The 13,226-nt window shown below is 45.1% G+C and overlaps 1 protein-coding gene and 1 pseudogene across 1 annotated transcript in view; one reads left to right on the top strand and one right to left on the bottom strand.

Moving 5' to 3' along the window:
• The window catches only part of LOC126203054 (calcium/calmodulin-dependent protein kinase kinase 1), a 540,044-nt gene that overhangs the window by 31,673 nt on the left and 495,145 nt on the right, over positions 1 to 13,226 (top strand). The gene's annotated exons all lie outside the window — the stretch shown is intronic.
• LOC126204615 (5S ribosomal RNA) lies at positions 11,943 to 12,060 on the bottom strand (annotated as a pseudogene).

Raw genomic sequence — 13,226 nt, 5'->3', positions numbered from 1 at the left:
AGCAAGTACCTTCATCTTCTCCACTCGCAATCATGGCGATCAGAGTTTATCGCGGAATAACAAACAACATTGCGACATGTTCCGCCTATGGTCCATCAGCGTAAAAAGTTAAGTTTGCTGCCTAGCAGCAGGTGCCGTAGCCTACAGATTCCACGCTCTATAGCGTCGCTAGGTGAAGTTTCCGGACACTGGTTCTCCTTTTGTTCCTCAAGACACCCTCTATGTCTCATCCAAGTATGGTGGTACCGTTTTTGACATCCTTCATGTTTCGAGTGTTTGGGCGTTGCGAGCTAACATCACAAAGATGTTCGGGCGGTTCCTCTTGTCGAAATGCCTTGGCTCAAACTCGTCTAGAGGTTGAACCGCCCTAAATTAGACACTTGTGACCCTTTGGTGAAATTTGCTGTGTGATGGCAACTTTGCAAAATACAAAGTTTACTTAACAAATAATAACAGAAATTATAATATCGTAAACTAAATTAACGACCCATCAATGATGTAGGCCACACAGTTGCAATTTGGTTAGAATAATGCTTATTCAGAAAGCAAACTAATAGCGGAAGTGGTCGTATTTAGAATTACTATTACACTCTAGCGCACATATATTTGACACAGTCCGATCACTCACAGTCTCATCGCGCAACACAAGTCCAATACTCCACATCGATATTTACACGAAAAGTTCACACCAGGCGCGCGGCTGCTCACCGCTGAGAGACTAAATCCTGCGATAACACACAACGCGGAAGTTTCTAAGTCGTTTCTCTTCGTAGCTGCCTAAAGACCGACTGTCCGCTTTCGCGTCTCAATCCGAACTGTCCCTTTGGTGTTTCCATCCCAACTGCTCATTTTCGCGTCTCCATCCAAACTGTCCCCTTTGGTGTCTCGAGCTGAACTGTCCATTTTCGCGTCTGCACCAGCACTGTCCGTCCTCGGCCGCGTTTCCCACGTGCGAATGTCCTCGCTCAACTGACTAGCGCAGTTCCCTTTCCTGAAGGAGTGCATCTGATTGGCTATAGCTTATTCTACATTATTTTACATTTCATCATATTTAAATAATCAAATCTTGACCACTTTCACGTTCTAAATACAGTAACAGTAATATCCATTACATAATAAACGTTAAATTTTTTACATAAAACCAATACAGCTTTCTTGTTGACTTTGAATGTCACGGCCAATAGCTTTGCACCAATGTGCTTCCAGATAAATAAATAAATAAAGAACAAAAGTAACTATTATGCACTAAACTTTACAACAAATATTCTATTACCTAAGCATTCAATAAAATGTCATGCTGCCATCGTTCAATGTGTTTGTGTGGAGAAAATGGTGATCTGATGTTGAACTGAAAATACTGCTAATTTAAATTTACTATATCTTTTAAACAAATAAAATTAAAGAGTTGATATTTACAATGTTTGTCATTTTAATGATGTGGTTCTATGTGAAATGTCACTCGTTAAGATAGACCAAAGCGTTCAGATTTTAGCGATCAGGTCTTTGTTACAATACTTCTTAATTTCACTGTAACTGTAAATCCTAAACTGTTATAGATGAATATTCAAGTTTTCTTGGGGTCAACATGAAAAATTATGGAGGATGGCAGATTAAAATTACTGTGTCTTGATTCCCTGCATTTCTACAGAATTAAATAGTTTTCATAAATTTTTTCCTTTATGGCCGATTTTTAGGTCCGCCATATTTAACACTGCTACGTCCCCTTGGGAACAAACGATTTCTACTGGTTTCTCTATGACGTAGGTTCTCGTCTGTCTCACTTGCACACTACAGCGCTTAGGCCTCCGCAGACAATAGATGCCTGTGAGTTTCCCCATCTCGTGGTGAATCTGCGCCCTTTGTGGCATGCGGTCCTGGACGAGAGCGTTCGTTTCATAATTGCTGAAGGCTGACTCTTTCGGCCATATATTTAAATGAGAGTACGATGCTCATTAACTCACAGCGTATGCCATCTGATATATTCAGCGGCAACCCCAGAAGCTCAAGCATAAACTAAATCACTTGCAATATTGAATAGTTGAGGTAGCGAACAGTGGATTTCAATAATAAAGTATTGAAGGCAATGACAGAGCCGCTTAGGTGGAGTTTGAGTCTTCAGTACGCTCGAAAGCTCCTTAAGCAGTACACAGGGTCACAGATAGTGGATGATCTACGCGGGCGAAGTACACCAGATTCCACTACGTCGTTTGGAACATATCTCTGCTTCGAGGCAAATTAAAGCGTGTAGATAGCCAAGGCTGTTGACAACACTTACTAGCACCACAGCTGCGGAACAAAATCAAGGGCTCGGGAAACAATGTAAAGAAGCAGTTCGCGACCGACATTGTAAAATTACTTCAGTGAATTAATGAATGTAAGGGCATTATACATAACGCCATGATTAAACTGGAAAGTTGATAACATTGCTGCCGTGTCCTACTCTCGCTATAGGAAGTGGTATATGATTTCAATTTACAAGTGTAATGTATGTTCTTACTTGGCCTTGGCGAGAGAAGAGGCTGAACCATGTCTTGTATGATCGTGCGCTACAGCGGCGTGAATATATTCAGACTCATTTTCAATGCCTTTGCCGCAGTTTAAACTTTCAGTTCAGTACATATGTTGGTCCAAACAGATTCTGGTGGTATGTAAACTATGCAAGCATCAAGAATAATCAATACCTACACTACGTGTTGACAGCTGTAATGTTACCGACGACTGTGCGAGTAAAGCGGAGTTACTACACATGGTTTTCCGAAATTAATTCACCAAAGGAGACGCAATATATATACAGAATTCTGTTGAAGAATAGCTGATTAAATGTAATTGTGTTGTAGATCCCCTCAGTGTAACGAAGCAAATTACTCATTAAAGTCTTTTAGTCAATTTGTTATCGGATAGGTTCCTTTGGCACCATATTAATCAAAAAGCTCCAGTTTAGCAGTCATATACATCCACTTCCTAGACGAAGATCCGTACCAAAACCCTGAAAAAGTACAAAGGTAATACCAACAGACAAGTAGGGATATAAAAGTAATTATAGACAAATTATAGATATATCGTCGACATTGTTCTGCAAAAGTATTTTGGAATGTGTGCTGTGTTCCATCATTAGGAAACCACTGGAAGAAAACTGTTATGGTCGTACAACCAACATCCAGAAAATATAGTTGTTAAATACCTGGCTCTTTGTTCAAGTAGATTCCAAATTCCTTGATAAATCCATAAAAACGGTTTAGGAGAAATTTGAGCCGGCCTCTAAGATATTTTGCAGATGGCGATGTCGATTTCCATCTAGTAACATCATCAGAAGATCATAATGAATTGCAGAATTATTTGGACACGACGTCTGTATGGTGCGAAAAGTTGCATTTGACCCCCCAAAAAAGAAATTTTAAGATTCTCCAAATAGGTAGTGAAATTCCGTTAAATTCATTCAGATGATTCTGCAGGTCTTCGTAGTAGAGATCTGAATCTTTCTTCTTTCTCTGTCAGATCTCTTCTATCAAACTTCAGCCTCACTGTGATCTTGACTGGAGACCTAAATGCAAGAATAGGTAAAGAACCCATACACCAGTTGATCAGAAGCAATGGACAAGATGCCATTAATAACAACTGAATAAATTTGAGAAAATTTGTTAGTTTCAACGAATTTATTTAGTAATTTAACCACAATAGTCCACGAACGTAATTCTGACTGAGGAGAAATCATGTATGGGGTTTCCCAAGGCTAAGTCTTAGGTCCACTATTGTTCGCATATAAATAAACGTTCTTCCCTCTAATATTCAATATAAATTAGTTCTTTTGCAGATGACACTATTATTTCAATCAATCCAAGCATACATACAGAAACAGAAGAAATGGTAAGCAAAATTCGGAAAAGAATCGTTGACTGGTTTTCAGTGAACGGACTCACCCTCAATTTTAAAAAGACAGAACATATTCAGTTCTGCACATCTAGGGGTACTACACCAGTGATAAGTGCAACATATGGTAAGGAAGTAATAAACATTGCGTGAACTTAAAATTGCTTAGACATTCATATTGATGACTATTTAAACGGGAGAAAGCACATTTTGGATGTTGTGTCGCTTCCCTAAAGTCTCGACACAATGAGTGGCTAGAAGCACGCGAAACTAACGCAGACGGGCGTAAATTCTGAAACAGGAGACTGGATGAAAAACTATAAAGAAAAGAAGAGAGATTTTAATATACTTAACTTTAATGTAGTCTTGTTCTTGTTGAAATACATCTCTTGCATAGTAGTAAGCAATTAGCAATGATACACATGGCGCCTTGCTAGGTAGTAGCGATGGACTAGCTGAAGGCTATTTAATCTGTCTCTCGGCAAATGAGAGGAATACTTGGTAGGTCTAGTCGCAAGCTATGTCGTCCGTACAACTGGGGCGAGGTCAAGTCCGTGTCTTGTGACCTGCCCTGTGGTGGCGCTACGTTTGCGATTACATAGTGGCGACACGCGGGTCCGACATGTACTACAGGACCGCGGCCGATTTAAGTTACCACCTAGCAAGTGTGGTGTCTAGCGGTGACACCACATTCCTCCCCCGCAAATCGGCGAACGGTCGTGAGATAAGGTTTCCGCCCGCCGTGGGGAGGACCCCATGTTGACGTATGCGATGAGGTGGGGAGCCTAACAACAGGCGAGGCTGTGCCACCCGCACCCGGCCATTCGGTCCGAGGGGAGCTAGGAAACGCCTGCAAACCTAGTCCAGGGTGCACGTCAACATGAGGTGTATGCGCACGTAATGAGACAGAAGGGTCGACCTCCATGTGGTCGGAGCACCCGACGGGCGAAGACGACATCTGGTCCGGAGCGGGCAAGAGGTCCATGGCGGAGGACGGCTGGTCACGGGAAGCAAGCGGCGGCGCGTGACCCAGGGAGGCGCGAGGCGGCTGCAGCGAAGCGTCCGCTGCTGGCGGCGCCGGCGGCGGCTGCGGCGGCGCGACGCCATGAGGCAAAATGGAAGGCATCGTCGGTAACACCTGGGGATGAGGCGAGCCAGTAGATGGGTCCCCAGGGCGCTGACCTGACGGCTCCGTCGCTGAAAGCAGACGGGGAGCGGCAGAACCCAGGCGACGACAGAGGCGCAGCTGATTGAGATGCCGACGCACCTCACCAGAGGCCCCCAAAACCAAATACATCGCGCGGCCAAGGCAGCGAAGAATGCGCCCTGCGAGCCAACGCCGTGAACCGCGATAGTTGCGATAAGAGACAACGTCGCCAGGAGCAAAAGCAGGAGTCTGCCGCTGCACAGGAACCTGATGTGGCGGATGCAGCAAAGACATCAGAGTTCGATGAGGACGACCATGGAGCAACTCAGCCGGCGTGCGACCATCGCGGGGCTGAGAGCGATATGAGGACAAAAAGAGCAACAAAGCGTCCTCCCGAGAATGCGACTCTTTCAACTTCAACATCTGTGACTTGAAAGTCCGGACCAATCGTTCCGCGGCACCGTTTGACTGAGGCGAAAACGGCGCGGATGTCAGATGTTGAATACCATTGGCCTTGCAGAACGACTGAAATTCTGCGGACATGAATTGTGGGCCATTGTCGGAAACAATAGTCTGCGGAAGACCTTCAATGCAAAAGATAGCGGATAAGGCTTGGATGGTGGCAGAAGACGTCGCGGAAGACATCCGGACAACAAAAGGAAAATTACTGAAAGCATCGACCACAACCAACCATCGAGCATTCCAGAAAGGACCAGCAAAATCGATGTGCAAGCGTTGCCAAGGGGAAGTGGCTTTCGGCCATGCAAAGAATTTCCGCGGCGGTGCGGATTGTTGTTCGGCACACGCCACGCAAGAGGAGCACATATTCGTAATCGCAGCATCGATTCCGAACCAAGTACAGTGCTGACGAGCAAGCTGTTTCGTACGCACGATACCCCAATGTCCTTGGTGAAGAAGCCGTAAGACAGAGGACTGTAACGAACGTGGGACCACGACTCGGGATTGATCATTATCGGAACGCAACAACAAAACACCACGGCGGACAAAAAGTCTCTCCTTGTGAGCAAAAAAACGGCGAACCAAAGGATCTTCGATCCGTGACTTTGACAAGGGCCATTGCGTAGCAACAAAACGCAAAACGGGAGCAAGGACAGGGTCAGCAGCTGTGGCTGTAGCTACACGACGAAAATCAATCGGAAACGATGCGACCACGTCATCGGCTTCCGAATCAATGAACATGCAAGCAAGTTCGGAAGAATCGAATGCTTTATCCTCAGCAACAGGCAAACGGGACAACGCATCAGCGTTTCCGTGCTTAGCAGTGGACCGATACAAGATATCGTAGCGGTACTGCGAGAGAAAAAGTGACCAGCGAATGAATTTCTGCGCTGTACGTGGAGGTACAGGCTTGTTCGGATGAAAAAGCGATGTCAAAGGCTTGTGGTCCGTGATGATGGTAAAGTGACGACCATACAAGAAATCGTGAAACTTTGTTACACCAAACACAAGAGCCAAAGCTTCCTTCTCTATTTGGGAATAATTTCTTTGCGCAGATGAGAGCAATTTTGACGCAAAGGCAATAGGGCGATCATGCGAACCATCTTTGTGCGCAAGCACAGCACCGATCCCGAAATCCGATGCATCTACCATCAACAAAAGGGGTTTTCGGGGATCGAATGGCGTAAGGCAAGTATTTGAAAGTAACGCCGATTTCAACTGGCGAAAGGCGCGTTCGCATTCCGTCGTCCAGACGAACGGAACACCTTTACGGCGCAAGCGATGAAGCGGAGCTGAAATGGAAGAAGCATTGCGCACAAACCGATGATAATAATTTACCTTACCCAGCACACTCTGTAGCTGTTTTAAGTTCTGCGGTGACGGCAAGTCCTGAATGGCACGAAGGTGCTCTGGACTCGGATGTATACCTTGGGCATTTATGACATGCCCCAGGTACGGTAAATCACGAGCAAAAAACACACATTTGTCCTTCCTCAAGCGAAGACCATTCTGACGCAATACCTGAAATAATGTTCGGAGATTCTGCAAATGTTCGGCTTCTGTCTTTCCTGAGATTACAATATCGTCCAGATAGTTCGCAGCAGTAGGGACCGACGCACAAATAGTTTGTAAATATTGCTGAAATAAAGCAGGGGCGGATGCACACCCGAATGGCAGTCTTTTGAAGCGATACAAGCCAAGATGCGTGTTAACCACTAAGACGCGCTGGGATTCTTCGTCCACAGGTATTTGCAAGTACGCATCTGCTAGGTCCAATTTTGAAAAATATTTTCCCGGGCACAGTTTGTCAAAAAGATCTTCCGGGCGGGGCAAAGGAAAAGTAGCAGTCACAAGTTGTGGATTCACAGTTGCCTTGAAGTCCACGCAAAGTCTCAATTTTCCGGAAGGTTTGGGCAAAATTACTAAGGGTGAGGCCCAGAGAGAAGCCTGCACTCGTTCAATGACACCGTGAGATTCTAATTCGGCTAATGTTCGTGCGACCTCATCACGCAATGCGTGGGGAACATTGCGCGCTCTGAAAAATTTCGGTTGCGCGTTGTCTTTCAGTTCCAAATGCGCTTCATAGTTCTTAGCGCAACCAAGGCCCGGTGCAAAAATGTCTGCAAATTCTTCACAAAGACTAGAAACACTGGCGGAAGGCACAGTCTGATTCACTGATAGGACCTGATTCACTATAGACAAATTAAACAATTGAAACAAATCTAAACCAAACAAGTTCACGGCACTAGAGGAACGAAGAACATAAAATGACACAAGTTTTGTTTGTCCCTTGTATGTGGCAATAAGGCTGCACTGCCCTAACACAGGTATATGCTGTCCCGAGTAATTAGTTAACTTAACATTTGCGGCACGCAATGGCGGGGCGCCCAGTTGTTTGTACGTGTCGTGATTGAGCAATGAAACTGCAGCTCCGGTATCGAGCTGGAATGGTATCACTTTTCCTGCAAAGTCTAAGTCCACAAAAAGTTTATTGTCTTGTTGACGACAAGAGCGACTGTCTCGCGCAATTTGAACTGATACAGGTCCAGAAGCACTTGCAACTTTACGGGATTTCCGGCGACGTCGACGCACACGTTGGGTGGGACGAACACAGTCACTGTTAGCTAAAGTGTCACTGGACGGGTGGGAATGAACGACATGAATGTCCATGGGCGAAGGTCCACGAGCCTGATTGTCCTGGGTTCGATGCCGGCGCGAAGCAAAAGGCCTGGAATTATTGCGAGTGTCTGATCTAAGCTTTTTCTGGCAAACACTTTGTACATGTCCTTTCTTTTGACAGTAAAAGCATATAGCTTGGCGTGACGGGCAATTTTCACGCGAATGTCTAGTTGCACACCGCGGGCAAGATTTCACTGCATTTGCTTGCTTACGCGGCGCACGTGGTTGCAAGCTAGGCGGCCGCAGCGAAGTCGGGCGCGAGGGCCGCTTAGCGTCCCGTGCAGCGGGCCGGGCGGGCCGATTAATGTGACACACTGCTGGCGAAGTTTCAAATGATGCCTGAGCAAAGTCAAGTGTGTCTTGCCTGTCCAATATGTCTATCACTTGTTGCAGGGAGGGATTAACTAGCTTCAAAATCTGTTCCCTTATGCGAACATCAGAAACGTTCTGTGCAATTGCATCACGCACCATAGTATCTGAATATGGGAGGCCACATTCACAGGCAAACGCGCAGTCTCTAGTAAGGCCTTGCAAAGTTGCAACCCACTCCCTATTAGTCTGACCGGCCGTACGTTTTGTACGAAAAAACGTATACCGTTTTGCAACTACATTTACTGTTTCTTTGAAATAGGCATCTAAAGCCGACAAAATTTCCTCGTAGGTCAGAGTTGCTACGTCGCGTCGGGGAAACAATTTCACTATCACACGGTAGGTAGACACACCGACACAAGAAAGCAAAAACGGCTGCCGCTCTTTACCTTGAATTCCATAAGCAGTGAGGTGGAAGTTGAACTGATCGGCCCACTCAGTCCAGCTTTCGGTTGTGGCCTCAAAGGGCCTAAATGGCGGTGCGACAGCGTTGTGTGGCTGCGGTAGCGAAGAAGCGGCTGCCGCCGCATCGGTTTGCAGCGCACGTTGACCCTGGACGAGCTGTCCAAGGGCTTCCAATAACGCCTGCGTCTGCTGATTCTGCAAGCGAAAAAATTCGGACAGTACATCTGGAGAATGCGGCGAAGCCATGACACAAGCAAATTAGAGCAAGTATAACACAAAGACTGCAACGTGGGCGCGGCATCCCATCCTCGTCGCCAAAATATTGTTGTGTCGCTTCCCTAAAGTCTCGACACAATGAGTGGCTAGAAGCACGCGAAACTAACGCAGACGGGCGTAAATTCTGAAACAGGAGACTGGATGAAAAACTATAAAGAAAAGAAGAGAGATTTTAATATACTTAACTTTAATGTAGTCTTGTTCTTGTTGAAATACATCTCTTGCATAGTAGTAAGCAATTAGCAATGATACACATGGCGCCTTGCTAGGTAGTAGCGATGGACTAGCTGAAGGCTATTTAATCTGTCTCTCGGCAAATGAGAGGAATACTTGGTAGGTCTAGTCGCAAGCTATGTCGTCCGTACAACTGGGGCGAGGTCAAGTCCGTGTCTTGTGACCTGCCCTGTGGTGGCGCTACGTTTGCGATTACATAGTGGCGACACGCGGGTCCGACATGTACTACAGGACCGCGGCCGATTTAAGTTACCACCTAGCAAGTGTGGTGTCTAGCGGTGACACCACATTGGAACTCCTAAAACAACTCATTTCAGCCACAGTAACACTTAGGATCATAGCACATCCAGGAGAGAGACATGTACGTAAGTGGGCAATTTTTTTGTTTTCAGTCAATGTGGTGCCCACCCACGATCATCCTATAGACATCTGTTTAAGGAGTTGGGGATTCTGAGTACTGCTTCAAAGTATATTTATATCCTCACGGAGGTTATTGTAAATAATCTGTTACAGTTCAAAAGAATCAATGAGGTGCAAATTACAATAGCAGAAGGAAAAACTATTTTCATTATTAGGATTGTCTTTAGCACAAAAATTGGTGCACAATGATACAACATAAATTTTTGATCACTTACCCCGCGAGATAAAATGTTTCACACACAGCAAAGTAAAATTTGAAAACAAACTGTGAAAGTTTCCCATTGACAACTCTTTCTGTTCCGCAGAAAAATTCCTATCATTGCAGTGTGTGAAAGCTGGTGCAGTGTTGATGTGAATTGACTCATTACGATCTATAGTTCAAAATAACCCATGAAACATGTAAGTTACTAACACTTCTAGAATTTAGAATGCTCCGTCTACACAACATTTGTTGGCATATGGACTACATACCAGAAGAATGGAGGTGCGCTAAGGTTATTTCACCGTTTAGAAAAGGAGATAGATGTTCTGCCACGATGAACAAGTTTTCTGAAGCCATCACGGAAGACGTTCACTCTGTTTCCGCAACCACTGTCTCACAATTCTCTCAACGTCTTCATCAGAAGCATAATGATGTCCCTGCAGATCGTCTTTCATCATCGGAAACAGATGGAGGTCAGACGGTGCTAAATCTAGACTGTGTAGAGGATGCCGTACGGTGGTGAGATTCAGTCTCTGAAGTTCTGCAGTGGTGGCACTTGAAGTGTGCAGCAATAATGTGACACACGCGTTCTTGTCAAATGCCGATTGTGCTTGATGTTTCTCTCTGTGTGATACGACGATCGTCCTGAATCAATCTGTCAACATTTTGCTTGTGAAACTCGGTGATTGCTGTTACAGGACGTCCAACACTTTATTTGTCACGTAGGCCAGATGTTCCCGCCTCGCCATCTTTAAGATTACTTGCCCAACGACGCACAGTACTCACATCAACGCAATCACCATAAACTGCTTTTATTCTCTGATGAATCTCCTTTCGGGTGACACCTTCTGCCTTAAAGAATTCAATGACTGCACGTTGCTTAAATCGCACTGACCGACCGTGTGCTCAGGGTACCATACTTTACACTGTAGCAACCCAACGTTTCTATGCTAAGGCTTCCCGCCAACTGGAGCTATAAAGAAGAGGATACGGAACAAGCCAGTACCTGCCGCATACCAATGCTGCCAACAGTTGAAGAGTTACGAAGGAAAAGGCATTTCTTTTCAGTCAACCCTCGAAATTAATGAAAAGCTTCGAAGAATTTCTGATTTAATTTTCTTTGAGCAGCAAGCAGGCTTCCGGAGAGGAAGATCTTGTGCTGACTATGGTTTCACTCTCGAACAAATTATACAAAAACACGAGATTTCAATGTGCAAAAAAGACGAGAATTCGAATTGAAGAGAAGTGTAGCATTTATTGACTTTGAGGACGCATTTAATCACATGTACAGAAAAACGCTCTGTGTAGTAATGGAGAAAAGAGGTTACCCCAGATACCCCATAAAAGTATGCCAAGATTTATACAAAAAAACACCGAAATAAGAATTGATTCCGGTAAAGAGCTGGAACGAAACGTACGGATAAACCAGGGAGTAAAGTAATGTAGTGCGTCACCTACACTGTTTAACATGAACTACCTGGTCAGGGATTGGATGATGGACGGAATACCTCAAGGTTTAAGAATTACGTCAGGGAAATTTCTAAATATAATGCTTTTTGCCGACTATCAGGAAATCATACAGGACAGTAAAGGGGTACTTGGATTAAACAATACAAGCCTAAGCTATAATCTAAAGATATTAACAACAGAAACAATCACCTTTGTAGAAAGGTATAAAAAGAGCACTCCGTCTGCAAGCCACAAGTGGCCCATCGGGACCATCCGACCGCCGTGTCATCCTCAGATGAGAATGCAGATAGGAGGGGCGTGTGAACAACACACCGCTCTCCCGGTCGTTATGATGGTTTTCTGTGACCGGAGCCGCTACTGTTAGGTCGAGTAGCTCCTCAGTTGGCATCACGAGGCTGAGTGCACCCCGAAAAATGGCAACAGCACATGGCGGCACGGATGGTCTCCCATCCAAGTGCCGGCCACGCCCGACAGCACTTAACTTCGGTAATCTGACGGGAACCGGTGTATCCACTGCGGCAAGACCGTTGCCCAAAGTACTCTATAAGGACTAACATAATCATCAATAAGATAATATAGAACAGGTTTCCCATTTCCGTCATCTACGATATGATGTAACTATTGAGGAAGAGAAAGATGTAAATAAGAAAATTAATACCTATCGACTTACATGTGGCACGATAAGATGAATGTTAAAGGATAAAACTAGAAGAGGAACCCAAGGGAAATATTATAAAGTCATCATACTACGTACAGTACTATATGAAGCAGAAAGCTGTACCTTAAGAGCAAAAGATCTAAGACAACTTGGAACATCAGAAATGAAATATCCTAGATCATTGAAACGTTGCACAATAGAAGACAGAATAGACAGAATAAGAAATATAATGAAAGAACTGGGGGCACTGGCAAAGTAATCCAACGAAAGCATGTTTCAAAAGCGCGTGTATTGCATATGTCTTCTCAGAGAGTCCCTCGACAAACAATGGAATACCGTCCTGCACGAAGAAAAAGCGGGGGAAGGTCGAGGAAGAGATGGTGATTCTGGATCAGGCTCAGATGGTTCAAATGGTTCTGAGCACTATGGGACTTAACTTCTGAGGTCATAAGTCCCCTAGAACCTAGAACTACTTAAACCTAACTAACCTAAGGACATCACACACATCCATTCCCGAGTCAGGATTCGAACTTGCGACCGTAGCGTTCACGCGGGTCCAGACTGTAGCGCCTAGAACCGCTCAGCCACTCCGGTCGGCTCTGGTTCAGGAGTTAATGATGACACCTAATCCTCGATTGGCAGAAGGAGACGAAGAATAATAAGAAGAATAATTCCGTCTAATTTTGGTTACAAAGAAAATTATTACGCCGAAGTCAACACGATTGATGATGGCCATTGGACACTATAAAAGGGGAGACATGGTTCTTAATAGGATGTATGACCACCACGGACGGCATTGCATGCTATCCAACGTAATCACACGCTGAGCAGAGGGGTTCGTATGCAATTGTTGTGGTAAGTAGTTCGTCGCGCGGGATTAGCCGAGCGGTCTAGGGCGCTGCAGTCATGGACTGTGCGGCTGGTGCCGGCGGAGGTTCAAGTCCTCCCTCGGGCATGGGTGTGTGTGTTTGTCCTTAGGATAATTTATGTTAAGTGGTGTGTAAGCTTAGGGACTGATGACCTTAGCAGTTAAGTCCCAT

Source organism: Schistocerca nitens, chromosome 9 (assembly GCF_023898315.1).
Source record: "Schistocerca nitens isolate TAMUIC-IGC-003100 chromosome 9, iqSchNite1.1, whole genome shotgun sequence".
Taxonomy (NCBI): domain Eukaryota; kingdom Metazoa; phylum Arthropoda; class Insecta; order Orthoptera; family Acrididae; genus Schistocerca; species Schistocerca nitens.
This window is presented reverse-complemented; position numbering and strand designations above follow the sequence as displayed.